This window comes from Phacochoerus africanus, chromosome 8 (genome assembly GCF_016906955.1).
Source record: "Phacochoerus africanus isolate WHEZ1 chromosome 8, ROS_Pafr_v1, whole genome shotgun sequence".
In the NCBI taxonomy this organism is placed as follows: domain Eukaryota; kingdom Metazoa; phylum Chordata; class Mammalia; order Artiodactyla; family Suidae; genus Phacochoerus; species Phacochoerus africanus.
In genome coordinates, this window is record NC_062551.1 from 50,612,126 (window position 1) to 50,624,799 (window position 12,674).

Sequence of the window (12,674 nt, forward strand, 5' to 3'; positions counted from 1 at the left end):
AAGACAAAAAGAAATAAATAAAATAAGAAAGAAAGAAACTTAGAGCAAATGTCATACTAAAAATCCCACTCAATACACATACACAATGACCATCACACAGTCACAGAGACATATGCTAATGTGTCTCACATAGATGGTCATAATATACACTTGTCCCACATAATCACAGAGATACACCCCAGAACTTTCACACTCCTGCTCTGTCATGATATACACAAACACACACTCTTCCATCACGGATTCATCCTTCCCTCACGGATCCTGTCATACACAAAGTGCTGCCTTTGGCGCACACACATATAGAGTCCGCCGTACAGTAGTGGAGACACACTCCAGCTCCCCCATGAGCACCAAATGAGCGCATATTTCACATGCAGTCGCAGAGAATACAATGGCCATTTTGTGTGCACAGATGCCCACATACTCCGGCTCCCGTTCCGTCTATCACAGGATGTCCCAGTCCTGTCGTGTGCAATCATGCAAATGCAATGTCACTTTTCACAAAGTGGCGTATCTTGGCTCTATCAAGCGCACAATGTTCACACACAACCCCTATACCACAGCTGTTCCTCATCGGCACAGCAACACACTCTGGCCCTGCGCCATACCTAACTCTCCATCACACATGGCCAGGAGACACGCTGACCTGTTTCCCCCACTCCTCCTCCTGTCTGTCACACCTCATCCCCCATGTTCACAAAAAGCAAACATTCTATTTCCATCGGCTCACCCCACCACCCGCTGGGGTCCGAGTTTGCAAAGCCCTTCCCGCCTCGCCCTGCATCGATTTCTCCTTCCACCGGACCTGCTCACGCGGAGCCCAAGAACCTTGAGAAACTTCGGAGACCAAGGGGATTCCAACCCAGTGGCCTGGGAGAAATGCAGTCCAGAGTCGGAAAAGCAAGAGACACCGGAAAACCAAGGGCTATGGGAAGCCCCCGGGTCTTCTGGGAGTTGCAGTCAGTTGCTCCCAGTGTGCAGGCGCCTTCCCTGGAGCCTTGGGTAACCCCTGAGAGGCAGCACGTGCTTGACCATGTTTGCGCTCCATGAAGCAGGGTGTCGTCTGTGATCTGTTTGTGATGCTTCTTGAGGTGCGGCAGCGCTGGCAACACAGCAGGCACTGTGTGTGTGTGTGGGGGGGGGGGTTGTGACGGTTACTGCGACAGTCATGGGGCCAATTGCATGGCTGTCGATGAATGTAGCAGTGTTCTGGAGCCACTTCCTACTGGCAGATTCTTGGAAAATTTGAGACGTATGTTAAACACAACCATTGCAGTGGTCCCTCGGTATCTGCTCGGGTTCTAGGCTGTGCGTGAGATCGCACATACCCACCCAGCCACCCCACCCCCGAGGATAGTGCTGATGGTGCTGAAGCCACATACATAAAATGGCATAGGATTTGCATGTAACCTGTGTACATCCTTCTCTGTGCTTTAAATTATTTGTAGATGACTTGTACCCAGTACAATATAAATGCTGTGTAAATAGTTACTGGGGTGCAACAAAGGTTTTGTCTTGTTTTGTTTTGTCATTTTAGGGCCGCACCTCGCGGCACATGGAGGTTCCCAGGCTAGGGGTGGAACAGGAGCTGTAGCCCCTGGCCTACACCACAGCCACAGCAACGCCAATCCGAGCTTCCTGCGCAACCTACACCAGAGCTCAGGGCAAGGCTGGCTCCTTAACCCACTGAGCGAGGCCAGAGATTGAGCCTGCGTCCTCATGGATCCTAGTCAGATTCGTTTCCGCCTAGCCTCAATTGGAACTGCAAATTCAAGTTTTGCTTTTTGTGGCTTTCTGGAATTTTTTTTTCAGGTATTTTTGAAAAATATTAATTGAATCTGCAGATCCAGAACCAGTGGATACAGAGGGCTGTGTTTAAAAATTATGTAGACTTGCTTTTTGGCTGGCACTGCCATCTTCCAGTAATTCACCAAAATGACCAACACAAGAGGAAGGAGGTGGGGCACCCGCTATATGTTCTCTAGGCCTTTTAGAAAACATGGAGCTGTTCCTTTGGCCACATACATGTGAATCTACAAGAAAGGTGATACTAGACAGCAAGGGGATGGGCACTGTTCAAAAAGGAATGCAGTGCAAAAGTGACCATGGCAAACTGGAAGAGTCTACAATGTAGTCCAGCGTGCTGTTGGCATTGCTGTAAACAAACAAGTTAAGGGCAAGATTCTTGCCAAGAGAATTAATGTGCATATGGAGCATTTCAGACACTCTAAGAGCCGAGACAGCTTCCTGAAATGTGTGAAGGAAAATGATCAGAGAAAGAAGGAAGCCAAAGAGAAAGGGACTTGGGTTCTTCTGAAGTGCCAGCCTCCTCCACCCAGAGAAGCTCACTTCGTGAGAACCAATGGAAAGGAGCCTGAACTGTTGGAACCCATTCCTTATGAATTCATGGCGTGATAAGTGTAAAGAAAATAAAAGACCTAGACTTTAAAAAAAAAAAAAAATTGCGTAGGCTCACAATACAGTAAAATACGTGAAAACCCTAAGGTAATACATGCGCAGCACATCACTTCCTGATTATCTGTGCTCTTGCCTGTTGTGTCTATACTGTATCATGGTCACCACTGTACATCTCCCAGCTCCACTTTCAGTGATATCATATTGGTAGCTAGAAATTGGCTATGATAGGACTGTTTACACTATGGGAAATGACAGCCACTATAGCTCAGGGCTTGATTTATTGTTGTGTTGATTGGGGATGGAGGAGTTCCCCAAAGTCCTCCTGCTGCAGTGCCCTTCCAGCGCCCTCTCCTGGTAAAGGTAACCATTGTGCACTGGGGCAAGGAATTGATAATAGAAACAAATGACATACCACATTTTCATTTACCAATTTTTTTTTAAGGCAAGAAACAGATTTATTAAGATAGGACGCTTGTGAGAGATGCAAGCGGGCAGGCACAGAAGCTCTGCCTTCACTTACCAATTTTTAAAAACATGTAGATAGCATACAATATTGTTGAGAATGTGGGGAAATGAGAATTCTCATAGATAGCTGTTGGTAATGACTACAACCTTTTTGTAATTGAGTTCGGAAGTAGCTATCATAATGTCTGAAAGCAAACTCCTTATTCAACTAGCATTTTTACATTTAAGACTAGCTTCCAAAATGCTAACTTCAAAGAAAAAGATGTGGATACAGTAACACTTACTGAAGCTGTATCTGTAATACTGAGGGACGAGACCAACTTCAATGTCCATCTTTTGAGGAATTGTTACTCTTTGCTGGCCAAGATGGTAGCTATTTGTGGCTATTTAAAGTTATTAAAATTGGCATGGCTGCGGATGCGGGGAGCACAGTGAGTCTTCGGTGACCCGCCCTCCCTGCGGGGCTGCTGCCCAGCCGCTCGTTCTGAGTCCTGCTGCCAATAAGGTTGGTTAAGAAAAAAAAATAAAGTTATTAAAGTTAAGTAAAATTTATTAATTCAGTTTCTTCATCAAACTAGTCATTTCAAATGCTCATTAGCCAATGTGACTAGTGGTTACTCTATTGGACAACACAGATAGAAATAAAGCTTACCAACATCACAGAAAATTATGTTGGACAGCTAGATAATAATTCAACATTTATTTATTTATTTATTTTGTCTTTTTGCCTCTTCCAGGGCCACACCCACGGCACATGGAGGTTCCCAGGCTAGGGGTCTAATCAGAGCTGTAGCCGCCGGCCTACGCCAGAGCCACAGCAACGCGGGATCCGAGCCGTGTCTGCAACCTACACCACAGCTCATGGCAACGCCGGATCCTTAACCCTACTGAGCCAGGCCAGGGATCAAACCCGCCACCTCATGGTTCCTAGTCGGATTCATTAACCACTGCGCCACGACGGGAACTCCAATCATTCAACATTTAAAATGAGTTAAATCTCTGTAACTGACATAAAATGAAGTAGAGGAATTGTGCTTAAATGAAGAGGGCAAATAGCAAAACAATAGGTATAGCATGATACCATTTCTGTGTAAAATAGATGATCCTTGTATATACATATATCCAATGTACAGAAAAGTCTGGAAGAACACCTAAAATGGCAACTTTGGTTGCTTCTGTAGAGAACCTATGAGTAGGGGAAGACTCTTTTTTAATTTATATACCTCCAGTTGTGTGAATATTTTAAAACAACAGTTAACTAAATACTACCAAATCATTATGTTTTTATTATCAGTAATGTTTTTATTATTTTGAAAGATATTCTACTACTTTCTACTCTCTCAGCCACTTACTCCTTGACATACTCAACCATTTTAACTTAAAGACTTCACTCCTAGCAAAAGGAGACAAATGGGAAGAGTTCTCAGCTGGTTAAGGATCCCGTGTTGTCGCTGCTGTGGCTTGGATTTGATCCCTGGCTCAGGAACTTCCACATGCTGCAGGTACGGCCAAAAAAAAAAAAAAAAGAGGGGTGTAAATAGTATTTAAGGACAGTTGAAAATTCCAAGATTCGAATGTCAATGTCTTTTAAAAAAAGTTTGATTGAAACATAGCTGCACTGGGAGTTCCCGTCGTGGCTCAGTGGAAATGAATCTGACTAGCATCCATGAGGATGCAAGTTTAGTCCCTGGCCTTGCTCAGTGGGTTAAGGATCCAGCGTTGCCGTGAGCTGTGGTGTAGGTGGCAGACAAGGCTCAGATCTGGCATTGCTGTGGCTATGGTGTAGGCTGGTGGCTACAGCGCTGATTGGATCCCTAGCCTGGGAACCTCCATATGCAGCAAATGTGGCCTTAAAAAAAAAATAGAAAAAAGAAAAAGAAAAGAAACCTAGCTGCACTGGATTGTTTAGATACTGTCTGTGGCTGCTGTCTCACTGCAAGGGCAGAGCTGAGCAGCTCTAGCAGAGACCCTGTCTAGCATACTTACTCTCTGGCCTTTTACAGGAAAAGTGTGCCAACTCCTGCTCTCTCCCCAGTACAGAGAAAAATGCTGGCAGATAATGGAATCTATTGGTCCAAATTAAGTGTATCACCTAGACATCAGGCATTTACCTCGAGAACTGGACTCTGAAAAGAAATCACTGCCTCCCAGCATTGGGAAAGCAAGAGGGGATTCCTGGCTGCTAGAAAGTCAAGTTTGCCTAGTGAACCTAGACGAGCTCAGTTGGAGGGTGGAGGGGAGTGCAGTTAGAGGGGCGAGGTGTAGATTGTGGAGTCAGATGAGGCAGGCAGTGTTAGATGAAAATGTCAGCATGGGCACATGGGGGTTGTCATTGACGCTGGCGCTCCAGAGGTCCTGCGCTCAAGCCATGCAGGTTGCCTCTGGTCCACCTTTGGCACACATCTGTGTCCTCATATCACAGGAAAGTTTCTCTGCAAGGTAAGCTGGGCTCTCTGGAATTTTCTCGTCAAGGGTTAGTAATTGCTCATGTTATCATTATTACTATTTTTAAATCAAGGCCAACAGTTTCTCAGAGGTATTATCAGTTCCCCTTGCAGACAATGTCATTGCAGCAGTGACATTATAATGGCTTCTCTGGTGGGAAACGAGATCACGGTGTTGCTAACCTATAACTCAGGGTCAGGTGCTCTCTCTCACACCCTCGGACATGAACCCTGGCAGTGACGGGATCACTATGCGGGTGTCAGAGATCTGCTTGGTGTGAGTATGCTTTTCCTTTTTCTCCCTTTAGAAAATGTCCCAATAAAGTGACTTTCAGTGCTGGAACTTTATCTTGGAATCCTAATATGCTTTCTTACTTGGGAAGGGATGGCATGCCGTATAAAATCTGAAGATTACAGGGAAACTTATGACTCTCATGAGGCCTCTAACATCTCTTGCATTTTTACTGTATTTAGAGTTATTCTCTTTTTTGTTCTTTGCCTCCTGAGACCTCTTGTCCACCCTTTCTGGCTATTAGACATGCCAGATTCCTCCTTTCCTTCCAACCTTTTAAAGTATTTTCTTTAAATTTGGATGGAGTTCTCTGGTGGCTCAGCAGGTTAAGGATCTCTCATTGTCACTGCTGTGGCTCAGGTTCAGTTCCTGGCCCGGGAACTTGCACATGCCGCAGATGTGGCCAAAGAAATTAGGACCATATGTCTAGTTTTGACCATGGATGTAGAAAATGTGGGTTCATTTTTTCTTGTTTTCTCTGCTTCAATATTGGCTTTAGAAAACTGTCCATATAAAGCTATTTCTTTGGGCTATTGTTTCAGGTTCTTCTTAGGCCACAGGAAAGAGATGTAATTGTTGATTCTGAGTCTCTCTTTTTGTGTGTGTGTTTTTTTAGGGCTGCACTCGTGGCATATGGAGGTTCTCAGGCTAGGGGTTGAATTGGAGCTATAGCTGCTGGCCTACGCCACAGCCACATCCTTAGCAAGGCCAAGGATTGAACGCGAGTCCTCATGGATGCTAGTCAGGTTTGTTACCACTGAGCTGTGACAGGAGAGATGTATTCCTGAATTTATTTCCCAGAACCAGTCATGGATATAAAGCCACCCCTGGTCCACATCCTCAGCACTGAGCCTCAGTCATCAAATGGGCCATGACATTGGGAGAAGAAACCCTGAGTTTGGGGCTCTAATTCTGGATGGGTCCCTCTCACATTTCCAGGTCTGACGCCACCCTGCCCTCAGTGCTAGAGAAGAAATGAAACACACCAGGGCAGGATCCAGCAAAGAGCCCATTGAACGTGCGCTTACTTTAAAAAAATTTTTTTTGGCCATGCCTGTGGCATGTAGAAGTTCCAGAGCCAGGAATCAAACCCAAACCACAGCAGTAACCTGAGCCACAGCAGTGACAACACTGAGTTCTTAACCACTAGACCACCAGGGAACTCCAAAGGTGAAGTTTTATTTTTTATTTTTTAGGGCCGCACTCACAGCATATGGAAGTTCCCAGGCCAGGGTTTGATATGGAGCTACACACAGCAACAAGGGATCCGAGATGCGTCTGTGACCTACACCGCAGCTCACAGCAATGCCAGATCCTTAACCCACAGAATGAAGCCAGGGATCAAACCTGCAACCTCATGGTTCCTAGTGGGATTCGTTTCCTCTGTGCCACAACAGAAACTCGCAATGCTGCATCCTTAACCCACTGCTTGAAGCCATTGAACCTGCATCCTCATGGATACTAGTCAGATTCGTATCTGCTGAGCCACGATGGGAACTCCCGCAAGTTATTTCCAATGACTTGCACTCATTCACTATAACTCGTGGGACTCTGGGGACTTCTCACGGAGTCTGCCCTGGTGCTCATGACTGCAATCCCCCAAGGCAGATTGAGGCAGAGAATCCCTTAAACTTGGCTGGTGTATCCATCCCCAGCTGCTCTGAGTGTTGGCTACTAAAGCCTCACACCTGCACATCCCTCAGAAGCTCTGCCCTTCATTAAAGAGCAGCCTCCCCTGCAAGGCTATCAGCTGAGCGGCTAGCAGCCCATGAATGGAAGCAGGGTCTCTAAGGCCAGCCTAACCATCGTCTCCATGGGGGGACTAACTCCGTGCTGCAGAGTGTGTGCCAGGGCCCCTGTGGGATCAGGCTTGCCTCTCTTCCTTGCCTTCCCTGCCACCTTCCCTCCGGAGAGTTCTCTCTCAATAGCACCTTGACAGCTCTGCATCACAGGCTCTGGTGAGGGGTGTGGTGGGCAGGGATGCTGACCTAAAGCACTGTTTGTCCTGTTTCATAGTGAACATGAGGCTCAGCTTAAAGGTGGAACACCCCAAATCTGAGCTGTTAAGAACTGATATTCCCATCGTGGCGCAGTGGTTAACGAATCCGACTAGGAACCATGAGGTTGCGGGTTTGGTCCCTGCCCTTGCTCAGTGGGTTAACAATCCGGCGTTGCCGTGAGCTGTGGTGTAGGTTGCAGATGCGGCTCGGATCCCGCGTTGCTGTGGCTCTGGTGTAGGCCGGTGGCTACAGCTCCAATTCGACCCCTAGCCTGGAAACCTCCATATGCCGCAGGAGCAGGCCAAGAAATGGCAAAAAGACAAAAAAAAACAAAAAAAAACCCTGATATTCCTGTCACTGGCAACGTGACATCTCAGATAGAGTGTGGGGGGTCCCTTCAGCACCGTGTACTTGGAGCTGGAAACAGGAAGTGGCGTGGATGCCTTTGCATGTGCCATTGCTTCTGGACACTTGGAAATTCATTAATGTCATCCCCGGGAAGAACGACACCAGGCCTCCCTCCTTCCCTTCCTTCATTCTCTCTCTTTCTCTCCCTTCCTTTTTTCCCTTTTCTTTTTTTTTTTTTTACTATAATATACTAAAGATAGACTTTATAGTGATATTGCTAATCTGTGATCCCCTCTCCCTTCTCTGACCACAGCTCCTTCACCAGAATTACAAAGGACGTGTGCTGTGCACACCTCCAAAGGAAAGTGAGGTGACTTCTGAGATCCTGGAGTGAGCATTTGTACACAAGACGCTGTTAAACTCCTTTTCTGAAAAGGCTCTGTGCTTAGCTATGATATAGTGGTTGAAAGTAGGAGATATGGTTGGATTCAAAAGCTCCTACATTACTGTGGTGTAATTTTAGGTAATTTATTAAATTTTTCATATCTGTAGATGGGTGATGATAATAGCATCTTTCTTTCTCTTTTTTCTTTTTAGGGCTGTACCTGCAGCATGTGGAAGTTCCCAGGCTGGGGTTGAATCAGAGCTGCAGTTGTCGGCTTATGCTGGCCCATGCAACACTGGATCTGACCCACAGCTTGTGGCAACCCTGGATCCTTAACCGACTGAGCGAGGCCAGAGATCCAACCCTCATCCCCATGGATTCTAGTCAGGTTCTTAACCCACTGAACCACAACATTAACTCCTCTCTTATTTTTATTTTATTTATTTATTTTGTCTTTTTAGGGCCACACCCTCGACATATGGAAGTTCCTATGCTAGGGATTGAATCGGAGCTGTAGCCACCAGCCTATACCACAACCACAGCAACACCAGATCCAAGCCCCATCTTTGACCTACACCACAGCTCATGGCAACGCTGGATCATTAACCTGCTGAGCAAGGCCAGGGATCGAACCTTTGTCCTCATGGATGTTAGATTCATTTCTGCTGAGTTGCCATGGGAACTCCCCCTTTCTTGTTTTTAAAGAGAAATTAGTAAGTTAAAATGTGCAAAGTACTATACTTAGAACATTTCTTTCCTCCCTTGATTTTATGCATTCGATACACATGGTCACACCAGTGATACCCCTACCCCACCCCCTGACTCCCAGAGTTTATAGGCTTAGCATGAACAAATGACTTATTTCCCAAACCAGGACCATTTAGTGTGAAAGCGGGCTCTATTCAAACTCCACGTGGTACATCGTGGCCTTTCTTTCTACTGAGTGGCTATTGAATGTTTGTTCTCCCTTAGTGAGAACACCAGCTCTCAATAGCAATAGCAACACAATTATTCATTTTCCCAGTGCAGAAATTGTAGTTTCAAGACTGCTTCATCTGCACTACCACAGAAAACAAACCTGCTCAAAAGAGTTCTGGATTTATTTGCCATCAGTTTGCTGTTCTCCTCCCGCTCCTGCCTGACCCAAGACTGAGGGTTTTTATTCAAATGTTGTGCTCTTAGTTTTCTTTTTGTTCTTCCTTCATTGTAGTCATTGAAGTACAGTTGGGTTCATTTCTTTAAGTTTTAGTTTTTTACCCTTTGCCATCCTTGGTGATGTTTTTTGAATGTTAACGTGGTTCAAAAAATCAAAAGTAGGGGTTCCCACTGTGGTGCAGTGGGTTAATGATCTGGTGTCGTCTCTGGGGTGCTCGGGTTCAATCCCCAGCCCAGTGCAGTGGCGAAAGGATCCAGTGTTGCTGCAGCTGTGCAGTAGGTTGCAGTCGTCGCTTGAATTCAATCCCTGGCCCAGGAACTTTTGGGTGCAGCCAAAAAAGAAAAAAAAAATTAAGTATATAAACTTTTATTATTGGAGAAGTGTCACTCTCTCTCTCTTTTTCTATTTTTTTGTCTTTTCTAGGGCTGCCATAATGTCAAGTCCCACGAGTTTATTTTATCATCAAAGCCAGATGCTGGAAGGAAAGAGAAGGTAATACATGATTTTCCTTGGTGTGGCAAATTTGCTATGAACAAATTTCATCTTTTTTTTTTTTTGTCTTTTCTAGGGCCACATCTGAGGCATATGGAGGTTCCCAGGCTAGGGGTCCAGTCGGAGCTGTAGCCACTGGCCTATGCCACAGCCACAGCAACACGGGATCTGAGCCACATCTGCGACCTACACCACAGCTCACGGCAACGCCAGATCCTTAACCCACTGAGCGAGGCCAGGGATCGAACCCACAACCTCATGGTTCCTAGTTGGATTCGTTTCTGCTGCGACACGATGGAATCTCCTCTCTCCTAACTCTTATTCTGCAAGCATCTGTTTTCCATCTCTGACTGGTAATCTCTCTGTGGAAAGGTCACAGCAAGGCTCTAGTTTGGGCCCTTGCTGGGTGGAAGCAGAGGAGAGGGCAATGGCTGTAGCTCGGGAAGCCCCAAGTTCCACAGAACCACAGTGAGCCACCCTGTCACTGCCATTTCCCTGTCCAGGGACTCCACTTGAAATACTAAAGAAGCAGAACCTAGTGGGGAGATCCCCACCCCCCCTTTTTTTTTTTTTGCTTTTTTAGGGTCACGTGTGCTGGAGGGTCACGTGTGCTGGAGGTTTCCAGGTTAGAGGGGTCTAATGGGAGCTGCTGGCCTCAGCCACAACAACACATTCGAGCCGCATCTGCGATCTACACTGCAGCTCATGGCAACGCTGGATCCTTAACCCACAGAGCGAGGCCAGGGATGGAACCCTCGTCCTCGTGGATACTAATTGGGTTCATTACTACTGAGCCACCATTGGAACTCCCGAGATTTCTTCTCTCATCTGCCATCCTGGGATCTGGTGGGAAAAGAGAGGACTGAGTGTCTGAGGAGAGTTGTAATCCTGCGTTTGTTTTCATCATTTTCTCAAGTAAGCAAGGCTTTTCATTTCCCTGAATCAGCTGCTCCCAAATCATGTCACCTGGCATATTGTTATCTAAGGCTTAGGCCTCTAAATACAACACAGGGGAGCATCAAGTGTAGAACATCAAAGGTCTCTCTCCGAAATTATCATCTTTCTTCTGCACCCATTGACATGTTTCTTAAGCTTGTGAACATAATATCCTCTCACGATGTTTACAGGCGATATATCTATCTATCTATCTATCTATCTATCTATCTATCTATCTATCTATCTATCTATCTATCTTTTGTTGGCTGCATCCTTAGCCTACTTCGCCACCAGGGAACTCCTTGTAGTAGTAGTGTTTCAATATTATAAAGTTGTTCATGTTTTTCCCTTTTGTCTTGACCTTGTTTACCAATATAGTTTCATTCACATCTTTTATATTTGTATCAAGTAGAGTTACTTTCATTTCTAGTTCACTAGTTTATTCTCTTACCTTCAATGCCACCTTCCTTCTACAATCCTAAGCAAAATTTAGCAAAATGCATTTGGTTGATTTAAAAAAATTTTTTTCCCACAGTTTAAAATTATTCTCTCATGTTATTCAGATTTGCTATACTTATTTTTGGAACTGTGTGAAATTTTCATGTAGATATTTGTTTAACATCATCTTGTGCCCTTCTGTTTACTAAACCTTTTACTATAAAGAGGAAATTGTCAATTCAAAATCTTAAGCCAGAGTTCCAGTTATGGCTCAGTGGTTAACGAACCCAACTAGCATCCACGAAGAGGCAGGTTCGATCCCTGGCTTCGTTCGATGGGTTAAGGATCCGGTGTTGCCTGGAAACCTCCATATGCCACGGGTGCAACCGTAAAAAGGAAAAAAAAAAAAATCTTAAGCCATTAATGTGAATGAATCAAGCTGCTATCATGGAGATTATGCTGAAGTAGAGGGTGTCTGCCTAGTTGATGTCGTTGCTATTACCTAGCTCTAGTAACTGTTTACATGCGAAAACACTGGCCGAGACCTTGGCATTTTCTTTTCTTTTTTTTCTTTTTTTTTTTTTTTTGCTTTTTAGGGCCGCACCCACGGCATATGGAGGTTCCCAGGCTAGAGGTCTAATCAGAGCTACAGCTGCCGGCCTACACCACAGCCTCAGCAATGCGGAATCTGAGCCACGTCTGTGACCTGCACCACAGCTCACAGCAACACCGGATCCTTAACCCACTGAGCCAGGCCAGGGATCAAACCCACCACCTCATGGTTCCTAGTCGGATTCATTTCTGCTGTGCCACTATGGGAACTCTGGTATTTTCTTTTCAAGAGAACCCCCTGCCCCCAAAAAAATCTATGTTTAAAAGTTGGCATTTAATCTAAAATTTTTAAACTACAAAGTGGGAAAAAGAAAGGAAATATTGGGATCATAAACTGCTCATTTTCTGCCATCATGTAGCCTGTTTTGACACACATCATTCATAAATACACGTCCATTCACCCTACCTAAAATGCTAGCAAATCATATACAACTTTGGAAAGAACTAGTTTACTCTTTCAAGGTAGTTTGAATCAATATGTGTCTATCCAGTCATCTGAAGTAGGATTTTGCATATGTGAATAAAGATGAAATTTGTTCGGAGTTCTTGTCATGGCTCAGTGGTTAACGAATCCAACCAGGAACCATGAGGTTGTGGGTTCCATCCCTGGCCTTGCTCAATGGGTTAAGGATCTGGCGTTGCCATGAGCTGCAGTGTAGGTTGCAGACACGGCTCGGATCCCGTGTTG

General features: G+C 45.3%; 1 pseudogene; it reads left to right on the forward strand.

The window, feature by feature from the left end:
• The first annotated feature begins 1,932 nt into the window (after positions 1 to 1,932).
• LOC125134089 (60S ribosomal protein L21-like) lies at positions 1,933 to 2,415 on the forward strand (annotated as a pseudogene).
• The last annotated feature ends 10,259 nt before the right edge of the window (positions 2,416 to 12,674 follow it).